At 49.5% G+C, this 12,577-nt stretch overlaps 1 pseudogene; it reads right to left on the minus strand.

Annotated features, from left to right (window-relative positions):
- Positions 1–245: 245 nt before the first annotated feature.
- Positions 246–1,206, minus strand: LOC125631035 (putative protein FAM10A4; annotated as a pseudogene).
- Positions 1,207–12,577: the final 11,371 nt, after the last annotated feature.

A 12,577-nucleotide genomic window follows, 5' to 3' on the forward strand; every position in this document is an offset into this window, starting at 1 on the left:
TGCTATTCTACATGATTGCCCTCCCATACAGAAACCCATTTCCTAAGTCAAGGTATTGTTGTATTGCAACAATGCATGCTTAAGGGAATGAAGTTACTTTGCTATTTGCCCCCAGAAATGTTTTTATTTGGCTCACAGAAAGCCACAAGTGAGAGTTCTGATTATAAATAAAATTGAAGCAAATAAAACAAGAAAAGGAAAGCACGCATCACATCACAGGTTGTGGTTTTAATTTGAATAATAGGTCATTTCTGGCTGACCACATTCAGTCCTGTTTTGCAGGTAAGCTTTATTAACTTTTGTATGTCACGGTATTTGTAAATGTTTTCTGGGTTCCAGACCACATCCAGGAAAGCAATCAGAACTCTTGGATCTAGTAAGGTTATGAAAAATGTCAGCTGTCTGTGACTTTTTCTAATCATGTCCTGCCAGTAATTTTCCTCTCTCTGGATTCTTTCTTCCTCTTCCAAGGCCAATTTCACCGTCTCCAGCCTTTCCTGGATCTCCCTTAACTCATGTCTTTGTTCATACTGCTCCTGATGTGCAGCAATCTTCCCAGCCCTTGGTTGCACCTTGTTTAACATGGCATTAGTGTCTTCATTGTAATCCAGTTGACATGCCAAGGTAAAGTCCTGGGCTGCCTCCTCCCAGTGCTCCAGGAGCATGTGTGCTTGCCCTCTCCACTTGTAAGACTGTGCTGAATTGGGGTTAAGCTCACAGGCTCTGTCACAGTCTCTAATGGCAGCATTTGGCTTCTGTAGTTTCACAAAGACACTGGCTCGGTTAACGTACAAGAGGGTGAACTGAGGATTCAGCCTGATAGCATCTGTGAACAAGTCAATAGTTTTCTGAAGTTCACCTTCATCCAGGGCAGCAAAGGCATGTTCCCTCTTTTCATTGGCCTGGTCTATCATCTCATTTGTTATTTCCAAATATTCATCTCCCATTTCTTGGGGATCATCCAGATCTGGTTCAATAACACCTTCATCCTCAATTTCCAAGTCACTCTCCTTACTCTCAGCTGCCTCTAGTGATTCCTCCACCTTCTCAGCTGTCTTCTTTACAGAGGTATTGCTTTGAAGAATCATCTCCTATGATTTTCACATTGTTCCACAGTAAACTTAGCTGCTTAGCCCTCACAAAGGCTGGATCCTGTCTGTATACATGCACCAGGGCCTGAAGTTTTTTCAGTCTCCTAAGATCCATGACACCCTGACCTGCACAGTATAGAGGAATTGGCAGGCTTTTTTTTTTTTTTTTTTTTGCTTTTCTGCTTGTAAGCAGATAGTGACGAATTAAACAGTAAGCTCTTCAGAAGAGAAAATCACTATGCAGTTCCAAATGAGCAGAACAACCTATAGCTTTCCCAGGCTCTCGTACAGATGCTGCCGGTGGTTAAAAAGCTGTAGCTCCAACTCTGTGTATTGTTGTCATAATACATGGAAATTCTGATGATATAATCAGATCTGATATAACAGCATAAAAACCTAACAGTATTTTATCTAATTTTTTTTATCATTTCTTTAAATATTTTAAATATAATTATATAAATGCCCAGGACTAAGTACAATAAGTGCACAGATGACACATGTGCCTGCTATATAGTATGTTTCATGTTTTAATACTGCTATTTTATTATCTCTACAATTAAAATGGATTTCCTATTTCAATAGCTTTATTATTTTCTAGTACCCAATGTGTGGGTTTTTTTTTTCTGGTTTAGAGGAAATCTTATGTAAGAGGCTTTCAAACTAGTGGGAAGAGAAGATCATCCTACCTATAAAGTTGGGAGAGATAAGGAGGAATCCCCTGGCTCTCTGTTGCGGTGGTTTGTGATGAGGACTGAAGAGGGTAAGTGAGTTAGGTGCCCAACTCCCACTGACTTTCAAAAAGAGTTAGGCACCTAATGTGCTTAGGCAGATTGAGTAATCTTGCAGTCCTCACTCAGTCAAAGTTCCCATTGACTCAAGTACATTTTGTTTAAGGTGTGACTATAATTAGGTATTATACTTTAACCCAAACCTATTTATATCATGGGCCACTGAGCTCTTCACTGTAGTGACAGACCCAATATCGAGCAACTTTGAATTTTGATCTACATACTTCACTTGGTCTACCTGGTGTGACGGGGCAAGGACAGATGTCTATAGAAAAGTAATGGGAGATAGATATATTAGCTCCAGGCTAAACAAATCCCTGGTACCAGTTAAATGGCAGCTGTTCCATGTCAATTAAGACACCTAGGGCCAATTAAGAACTTTCCAGAAGGCAGGGAGAACGCTAGGTTGATTGGGACACCTGAAGCCAATCAGGGGCTGGCTGAAAGTAGTTAAAAGCCTCCCAGTTAGTCAGGTCAGGGCAGATGTCAGGAGCTGTGGGAGGAAGTTGTGCTGTTGGAGAGACTGTGCAGTACTCACCATATCAGGCACAAGGAAGGAGACCCTGAGGTAAGGGTGAAGTGGAGCTTGAGGAAGTGGGGGCTGCTGTGGGGAAGTAGCCCAGGAAATTGTACGTATCATGTTTCTAAAAGGTCAGCTACCATAGCTGATACTATTAGGGTCCCTGGGCTAGAGCCCAGAATCGAGGGTGGGCCTGGGCTCCTGCCTTTGCCCCCCGCCCCCGATTAACCACTGAAACTGTGAGACAACAGAGACTGTGCAAGGGAGGATAGCTTCTCCTCACCTCCCTCGCTGGCTTATGTTCAAAATGGCTCAGTAGACTGTGACCCTTGTCTCTAGAGAGAGAAGGGTTACGTGGAGTGTCACAGTGACCCTCTGAGCAAAATCCACCAGGAAACAAGGGACCCATGGAGACAAGGACAGAGCTTTGTCACACTGGTTAATAAGAAGAGGAAATTTTCATAGACCCAAAGAAACAACAGCCTGCACTGGGCCAACAGTAGTTGAGGTTTGTGCCAGATTAACTTCTCTCTCTGAAACACACACACACGTGCACACACACACACACACACACACACACACACACACACACACCCCTCATACCTTTCTCCAGCAAAAGAAAATGTTTCAATCAAAATCACACATTATAGATGTAAAAATCAGTCTTTGATGGTTTGTGTGATTAGTCAGCTTTGAATGTTTTATAAACTAATAACATGGCATCTAACTAATAAGGGCATCTAAATAATAAAAGTGCTTAGTGATTGTGCCTTGTCTTTTTTGTTTTGTTTTTAAATGGGAAAATGCTAATGAGATAAATAGGTAAAGGAGCAGAGAAATGACCTTGAAATTTAGGCTAATACATCCTACAAGCTACTTTCCTGTTTTAGCTCCCATTTCATCAAAATACTTAACTGCAGGCCTAACTGTAAACATGGGCAACTAAATTTGCAATGACACAGTCTTCTTTTCCCCACACACTCAAATCCTTTTTATTAAAATTTTATATTTAATTATTGTGGGATTTATTTGTGAATAAATAAAATCTTGTCATCACATTAACATTTTAATCCTGGGGTGGGGGTGGGGGTGGAAATACCTGGGTAAATTCCAGTTTTCATTGATGTCCAGATAATTTAAACTTGGCCCTATCACAACTTGAAAAATGAGCCCCATCAAACTGTATACTCTACACAAGAGAGTTAATGAAGGAAAACCCTTCATTCTGAAAATCAAAAAAACAAATAATAACACTATAATTTAGGAAGATAAAAACTTCATATTTTCTGTTGCGGAACAGGATGACAATTATATTTTACTATAATGTTGATTCATGAGTTCTAGTACATATACTGGTAGTGTTCACAAAATATGCCATGAAATATACTAGGAATTATTAGTATCTAATTTGTAGTTTATTTGGCTTTTCTCTGAAGATTTGCAAAATGCCGTAGATGAAACTCACCTCTCTCAGCAATGTTTTTTTTAAAAAGCAACTCAACATTAAAGGCTCAGCCAGAATGATTTTTTTTCCCTAATAAAATTTCTCAATTTCTAAACTTGAGTTTTAACAGAAAAAAATGTTAGCACAGCTTATAGGAGCACAGTACTTAGAGATGAAAAAGACCTATTATTTAATCTGAGTAAAATTTTCAATACCTACATGACTTAAAAGCTTAAATCTCATTTTCAGAAGTGACTTAGGACAAGATTTACAAGTGCATTTAGGTACCTACGTGAGTTGGTAGCCAAAATTCACGGTCTTGTAGGGTGTTCTGATCAGGAGGAGAAATTGATGGAGTCTGTTACCTTAGATGCAATCTTGTTTCTTTTTACAAAGCATGTATGAGGTCTTGTTTTTTTGAATACAAGAGGGACCAAACAACAGGAGGTAGTTGCTTTCTGTTCTTCACTCTGTCTCTCTCTCTCTGCATTTCTCCCCTTGTGCGCTCAATCTCTCTCTCTCACACACACACCCTTAGCCAAAACAATATCCTGCAAACCCCCTCCACCCAGGTCATTCAAATTCCTGAGCAGACTCATATCCATATTTCTTTTTGCAGATACAGACTAACAAGGCTGCTACTCTGAAACCTGAGCAGACTCATATACCCCTTTGTTTTGGTCTTAATTGTCTCTTATAGCTAACTTAAATGAAAGGGCAATGGTTAAACCTTTAACATGCATATAGGTGCATAAGGGATTTACAAAAGATCCTAAGTAGGTAAACCCCTAACTCCAATGCACTTTGAATTAGATTTAGGCTTCTATGTGCCTAAGTCACATTTGAATGGGGACTTCAGCTCCCAAATCACTATAGCACTTTAGACAATTTTACCCTCTATCGTTTTTCCAAGCATGGTAGGCCAGATCCTCTAATGGGGGTATGTCTAGAGTGACCAGAGATCTGGTTTTTGACCGGAACACCCGGTTGAAAAGGGACCCTTGCGGCACCGGTCAGTACTGCTGACTGGGCAGTTAAAAGTCCCATTGGCAGTGCTGCAGAGCTAAGGCAGGCTAGTCCCTACCTCTCCTGGCTCTGCGCTGCATCCTAGAAGCGGCCAGCAGGTCTGGCTCTTAGGTGGGGGGGCCATGGGGCTCCACGCACTACCCCTGCCCCAACCACCGACTCCAAACTCCCATTCTCCAGGAATCATAGAATATCAGGGTTGCAAGGGACCTCAGGAGGTCATCTAGTCCAACCCCCTGCTCAGAACAGGACCGATCCCTGACTAAATCATCCCAGCCAGGGCTTTGTCAAGCCTGATCTTAAAAAATTCCAGGGAAGGAGATTCCACCACCTCCCTAGGTAACGCATTCCACTGTTTCACCACCCTCGTCGTGAAAATTTTTTCTAATATCCAACCTAAATCTCCCCCACTGCAACTTGAGACCATTACTCCTTGTTCTGTCATCTACTACCACTGAAAACAGTCTAGAGCCATCCTCTTTGGAACCCCCTTTCAGGTAGTTGAAAGCAGCTATCAAATCCCCCCTCATTCTTCTCTTCCACAGCCTGAACAATCCCAGTTCCCTCAGCCTCTCCTCATAAGTCATGTGTTCCAGTCCCCTAATCATTTTTGTTGCCCTCCGCTGGACTCTTTCCAATTTTTCCACATCCTTCTTGTAGTGTGGGGCCCAAAACTGGACATAGTACTCCAGAAGAGACCTCACGAATGTCGAATAGAGGGGAACGATCACGTCCCTCGATCTGCTGGCAATGCCCCTACTTATAAATCCCAAAATGCCATTGGCTTTCTTGGCAACAAGGGCACACTGTTGACTGATATCCAGCTTCTCATCCACTGTAACCCCTAGGTCCTTTTCTGAAGAACTGCTGCCGAGCCATTCGGTCCCTAGTCTGTAGCGGTGCATTGGATTTTTCTGTCCTAAGTGCAGGACTCTGCACTTGTCCTTGTTGAACCTCATAAGATTTCTTTTGGCCCAATCCTCCAATTTGTCTAGGTCCCTCTGTATCCTATCCCTACCCTCCAGCGTATCTACCTCTCCTCCCAGTTTAGTGGCATCTGCAAACTTGCTGAGGGTGCACTCCACACCATCCTCCAGGTCATTTATGAAGATATTGAACAAAACCGGCCTCAGGACCGACCCTTGGGGTACTCCACTTGATACCGGCTGCCAACTAGACATGGAGCCATTGATCACTACCCGTTGAGCCCGACAGTCTAGCCAGCTTTCTATCCACCTTATAGTCCATTCATCCAGCCCATACTTCTTTAACTTGCTGGCAAGAATACTGTGGAAAACCGTGTCAGAAGCTTTGCTAAAGTCAAGAAATAACACGTCCAACACGTCCAACGTCTCAGGGAGCTGTGGGGTCAGTGTCTGTGGGTGAGAGCAGCATGCAGAGCTGCCTGCTGTGTCTTCGCCTAGGAGCTGGACCTGCTGCTGGCTGCTTTTGGGGCACAGCATGGAACCAGGACAGGCAAGAAGCCTACCTTAGCCCCCCCCACACACACACACACAGAGCCACTGACAGGGAGCTGATGGAGGTAAGCCTGCACCCAACCCCAACTCTCAACCCCCAGTCCCAGCCCTGAGCCCGCTCCAATCTGGAGCCCTCTCCTGCACCACAAACCTCTCATCCCTAGCCCCACCCCACAGCCTGCACCACCAGACTCAGCCCTCACCCCCTCCTACACCCCAACCCCCTGCCCCAGCCTAGAGCCCCCTCCCACACCCTGGCCCCACCCCAGAGCCCACATCCCCAGATGGAGACCTCACCCTCACCCTCTCCCACACCCCAACCCGCAGCCGGGAATCCCCTTATAAACCCTGAACCCTCATTTCTGACCACAACCCAGAGCTCACATCCCCAGTTAGAGCCCTCACCCCCTCGCGCACCCCAGCCCAGTGAAAGTGAGTGAGAGTGCAGGAGAGTGAGCCACCAAGGGAGGGGGAATGCAGTGAGCAAGAGGTATGGCCTCAGGAAAGGGGTGGAGCTAGGGTGTTCAGTTTTGTGCAATTAGAAAGTTGGCAGCCCTATTTAAATCAGCATCAGTCCACCAAAAAATCAAGCTCCTTTAAGGTACCTCCAGTGGGCACTCCAAAACTGAGACATACAAAATCACTAGTCATTAATGAAAACTTAGGTTTGTGTCTCTGACCCCGCCAGTGACAGGAAACAAATGATTAATGAGGACAATGATACGTGAAAAATCTATATTGCATGTATAATCTGAATCTTGGAGATAATCCCAAATCAAATATAATTTCAGAAACACCTTTGAAATTACAGACTTGATAATGCCCTCCTTGTACACCCAAAATTGTAACTCTAATCAGTAGAGGTTTTAGGCACACAACAAATGCATATTTATCAGCCAGTTGATGGAGGAAGAAATTAGTATTACCAAGTGCTATCCTCATTAGAGGAAGACTAGAAAAACAGTGGTAATCATGCATGACAAATCTATTGTAAGTGAAAAATGCAAATATAGACTGAAGAGGCTCCAGAGGTTTGAGTGATCAATGCAGTGATAGCAGAATGAAAAGCAATGGGGAAAAAATCAGGATATACATCAGAAAGTACACTTACCCTGCAGAGAATCATCATAGTATAATGGCCATCCAGGCAAGATTACTGAAGCAAAAACCTTGCATTATTAAAGGAACAATTAGCTGGCATCAGTAGGCAATGGAGCATTTACAAATGGAAGTTTACAAAAACTAGTGTGACAGGGTCAGGCTGGATGGCTACAGGAGAGTAATTTTTTTTTAAGCAAAAAAGGTGTTTTTTTTTATTTGCATAACACACTCACAAAACAACAGCATATGCAGTGTGTAACACAGCAACCAATCACAATTGTTTTCTCATTAGCTTCAGGGGAGAGAAGTGTTCAAGCTTGCCTGGGCCCAGAGCGGGGGGCTTCCTCGACTCTCGTGGTCTGCCACCCCCTCGAGTTACCTAGCGCCATGCGCAAGTGTCACCAACAATTCCCTCCTCTGAAAGCACCCAACAAAAGGGGCAGGCTGTGGGGTGGATAAGCTGGGGCAGGGGGGCACGTGCACCCATGTGTGAAAGGACCCCTCTAAGGTGGTGGTGTCCACAGCAGCAATGGCTGGGGCTGGGGTCCCTTACTCTCTCCCCCAATCAAAGGGTCAAAACAAAGGGAGCCGGACGGGGACACCGAGCAGAGAGCCTCGGACAGCGCCCACCACTCCTCAAAAGCATCAAGGGAGTCAGTGGATGCCATCCAGAGGAACTCTGCCCGGATATGTGAACGGACTGAGGATCGGAAAACGGCCCCACAGTCACAGGAAACTCCATCGGCCAACCTCCTCTTTCTGGTTTTATAGATGGCCATTTTAGCCAGGCCCAGGAGGAGGTTAACTAGGAGATCCCACGACTTTGTGAGGCCACAGATGGGGAGTGCATGAATAAAAAGGTGAGGGGAAAAATGCAACCAAAAACATAATAAAAGATTTGTGAGGAGCCAGAACAGGGGCTGCAGCCTGGCGCACTCCAAGTATATGTGTGCCAGGGTTTCCCTCACACCGCAAAAGGGACAAGTATCTGGGATGGGGTTGAACTGCGCCAAGTACATGCCCGTGCTCACAGCTCTGTGAAGGAGCCGCCAACTGATGTCCCCGACGGGCCTTGGAACCAAGGTGGAATATAGGCTGGCCCACCGGGGCTGCTCACCCTCCAAAGGTGGCAGAAGGTCTCGCCATTTTGTATCGGGGCGGGACACTAGGGTGAGGGCATGAAGAGTGTGGAGCACGAGCGTGTATAGACGTTTTCTTGGCATGGTTTGGAAGTGTACCGGCTGCAGTTCATGCAGCCGTCTCGCCGTAAAGGGGTGAGGGAGTCGATTGGGTCTACGGGGCAGGGGTCCAATTAAAAGGTCCGGCGAGCCTGGGGTAGAGGGTGGGCGGGGCGTGCCCTCGAGCAAGACCCGATCGAGGTAAGCTCTAGCAGCGGGCGGCAAAGCGGCCTTCACCTCCTGAAGTACGCGCCGGGGGGTACGAGGTCTGGAGAGCCCCATGCACCAAGCAAGCATCAGGGGATCCAGCCAGTCTCCCCGGTCGTAGTCCAGGTAGTCTCCGACTCTCGTGACTTCTGCCAGGATCAAGCTCTGGCGCACCGAGCGGGACTCCGCCACCTGCACACGGAGCTGGGGGTTGTGCAGCAGGGGCTCCGTGAGGAGATCTGCCCCCTCAGTGGCTGCCACAGACCTGGTCATTAAAAACAGTTTCCAACTCCGGAGGAGGTCCTGGTAGAAGACCAGCAGCCCGGAGAGGTCTCGTGGAAGACCTCTCAGACAGAGATAAAAGAGCTGCAGGTCATATCGGAGCCCTTGGATGCGGTGCAGGATGAAGTGCGCCAGCATGCTCCATGCCGAACTGCCTGCACCATAAAGGAGCCTCTGTAGGTCCTGGAGGCGGAAGACGCGGACCTGAGTGTGCAGACACTTCAGGCCCTGTCCTCCTTCCTTCAGAGGTAGATGAAGAACCCCTACAGGGGCCCAGTGCATTCCTGACCAAAGGAACCCCAGAATCGATGTCCGGAGGTTAGTCAGGAAACCCGGGGCCGGGACCAGGGTGTTGAGCCAGTACCAGAGCGTGGACAGGACTAGTTGATTAAGCACCAGCGCTCTCCCTCGGAGGGAGAGACATCGTAGTAGTCCCGTCCATTTCCGGAGCCACTCTATCACCCTGCCCTCTAAGTTTTCCCAGTTCTCCGGCGGAGAGGGATGCGTGGCAGAAAGGTAAACGCCGAGGTAGAGCAACGGACCCGCACTCCACCGGATGATCTGAAGCGCGGGTGGGAGGGAGCTCGCCTGCCACCAGTCTCCTACTGCCAAGCCAGAGCTCTTGACCCAGTTGACCTGGGCGGAGGAGGCTGCCGAATAGATGGTCTGGCAAGCCTCCACCCGTGCCAAGTCGCCCGGGTCCTGGACCACGAGGAGCATGTCTTCGCCGTAAGCCGACAGGACCAGCCGCAGCTCCGGCTCCCGCAGCACCAACCCTGTCAACCTCCTTCGGAGGAGACAGAGGAAGGGCTCGATCGCCAGAGCGTACAGCTGGCCTGGGAGGGGGCACCCCTGCCATACTCCTCGCCCGAAGTTGACCGGTTCGGTCAGGGTCTAGTTGAGCTTAACCAGACACTCTGCGGAAGTGTACAGCACCCAGAGAAAACCCACAAACTGGGGTCTGTAGCCAAACGCCCGCAGAGTGCTCAGGAGGTACCCGTGGTCCACCCTATCGAAAGCCTTCTCCTGACCTAAGGACAGGAGGGCGAATGACAGGCCGTCTCTACGCCCGAGTTCCAAAAGGTCGCGAACCAGAAATAGATTATCAAAGATACTGCGGTCCGGGATGGTGTAGGTCTGGTCTGGGTGGATCACGTCCGCCAGCACAGACCCTAGCCGCAGTGAGATTGCTTTCACTACAATTTTGTAGTCCGTGCTGAGGAGCGAGACGTGACGCCAATTTCGTAAATCGCGGAGGTCCCCCTTCTTCGTCAGTAAGGTGAGCACAGCTTGCCTGCACGAAAGAGGGAGGACCCCGCTCTGCAGAGACTTGGCCCAGATGGTGACTAGGTCTGGGCCGAGGAAGTCCCAAAACACAAGGTAGAACTCCATGGTCAGCTCGTCCATTCCTGGAGACTTACTAGTGGGCATAGGACGGAGGACTTCCGAGAACTCGGCCAGAGTAAGAGGCAACTCTAGCCAGTCTCGGTCGCTCGCGCTGACCATAGGGAGCTCCTCCCAGAGCACTCTGCAAGCGCCAGGGTCGGTCGGATCTGGGGAGAAAAGACTTGCATAGAAAGATCGGGCCCTCCCGCACATCTCTGCTGGTTCCGTGAGGGGGTTGCTGTCTTCTGTCAGGAGGCAGGTGACGTGTTTCTTGGCCCCCTCGTTTTCTCCAGGGCGTAGAAGAAGCAGGAGCCACGATCCATCTTCCGAAGGAGGCGGATGCAGGATCGAACAAAGGCGCCCTGGCCCAATGGTCCTCGAGGGCCCGGAGCTCCTCCCGCTTCTCCCGGCATGCTCCGCAGAGGAGCAGCTCCTCGGGGCTGGCAGCCAGACGCCTCTCCAGCTCTAAGACCTCCCATTCCAACTGCTCTATTGCCGCATTTCTCCGTTGGCTGGTGCCCAGGGTGTAGTCGTGGCAGAAAAGCCTGGCGAGCACTTTCCCCAGGTTCCACCATCGCCGCACTGAGGGAAAGGCACGCCGCTGCCCTCGCCAGGCCAGCCAGAATTCCCGGAAGGAGTCATGAAGCCCTCATCCTCCAACAGGCTGTTGTTAAAATGACAGTAGGCCGGCTCTGGCCTCTCCACACGGAGGGAGGCTGTCACGGTGGCTAGATGATGGTCAGAAAATGGTGCCAGCCGAATGCTGGAGGAGTGGGCTCGTGAGAGATGGAAGCGTGATAAATAAATGCGGTCCAACCAGGAGTGGCTCGACCAATGGGCTTCCACCTGGACAAAGGTGAACGTGGAAGTGTCATCCAGGTGGTGGTCGCGCCAGATGTCCACTAGGGAGTGATGTTCGACTATCTCCCAGAGGGTGTCCGCGGTGGCCGGGCTCTGCTCAGTCCCCGAGCGGTCCTGTTCCTCGAGGGTGGTATTAAAATCCCCTCCCAGGACCAGACACTCGTGAGAATCTAAGGTGCCAAAGGAAGACAGATGCCCGCTGGTAGAATTGCAGCCGCTCCGGGCCCAATGTTGGGGCATAGACGTTAACGAGGTTAACCATGAGCCCCTCCATATGGACCCGGAGATGCAGCAGGCGACCCAGCATGGCCTCGGTGACCCCTAGCACCTCAGGCCATAGGTCGGGGGAGAACAGGGTCGCCACTCTAGCCTGTCGAACTGTGGCATGGCTAAAGTAGACCCTGTTCCCCCACTCCAGCCATCAACTGTCTTCGGCGGTCGGGTCCGTATGGGTCTCCTGCAGGAAAACCACAGAGTACCCTCCCTCCCGAAGGAAAGAGAGCACCTGGGACCTGCGGAGAGCCATCCTACAACCCCAGGTGTTCAACGTTGCGATGGTGAGAGGTGTCATGGGGAGGGTCGGGGGGGTTCTCACTGGCAGGGACGCTCACATCTCCCAGTGGGCCACGCAGCAGTCTGTGACCCATCCCATAGGTGAGTAATTGTTCACGGAAGACATGGACCCGCCAGTAGGCTGCGGCATCCTGCTTCCCCATCCCTTTACCTTCCCCCATGAGGGCCCTTGTGGCCTGGAGGATTTGAGAACAGTCCCCCTATCGCTGGAGAGCAAGTTGTACCTTGTTGCGGGAGCCACGGACATCCTCTAAAAACTTCTGCAGCTCTCCTCGCAGCTCATTGGGGGGTGGGGTTATGGTTTCCCGGTTGTTCCCCGGCGGGGCCCATGGTGCAGCCCTGTGGTCCACTAAAACGGACAAGCAGGGTGCGGACCCCTGACGGGGTGCCTGATGGGCTGGAGCTTCTAGGCCCACCTCAAGCTTTGGGGCGATGGGGGCGGTGGAGGGAAAATAGCAGTTCCTAATGGGTCAGGGCAGGAGAACACAAAGGCCGCTCCCTGGGGGTCATCAGTTGGGAAAGAGAAGGAGACAGCCCCGGGGGCGGCAATGACATTGCAGGAGGTAAACTGGATAGGGGTAGGGGTAGGGGCAGAGGCGAGGTTCTGGGTTTCAGGAGGCAAGCAGCTGGATGATGGTGCCT

Source organism: Caretta caretta, chromosome 2, assembly GCF_965140235.1.
Source record: "Caretta caretta isolate rCarCar2 chromosome 2, rCarCar1.hap1, whole genome shotgun sequence".
Lineage (NCBI taxonomy): Eukaryota > Metazoa > Chordata > Testudines > Cheloniidae > Caretta > Caretta caretta.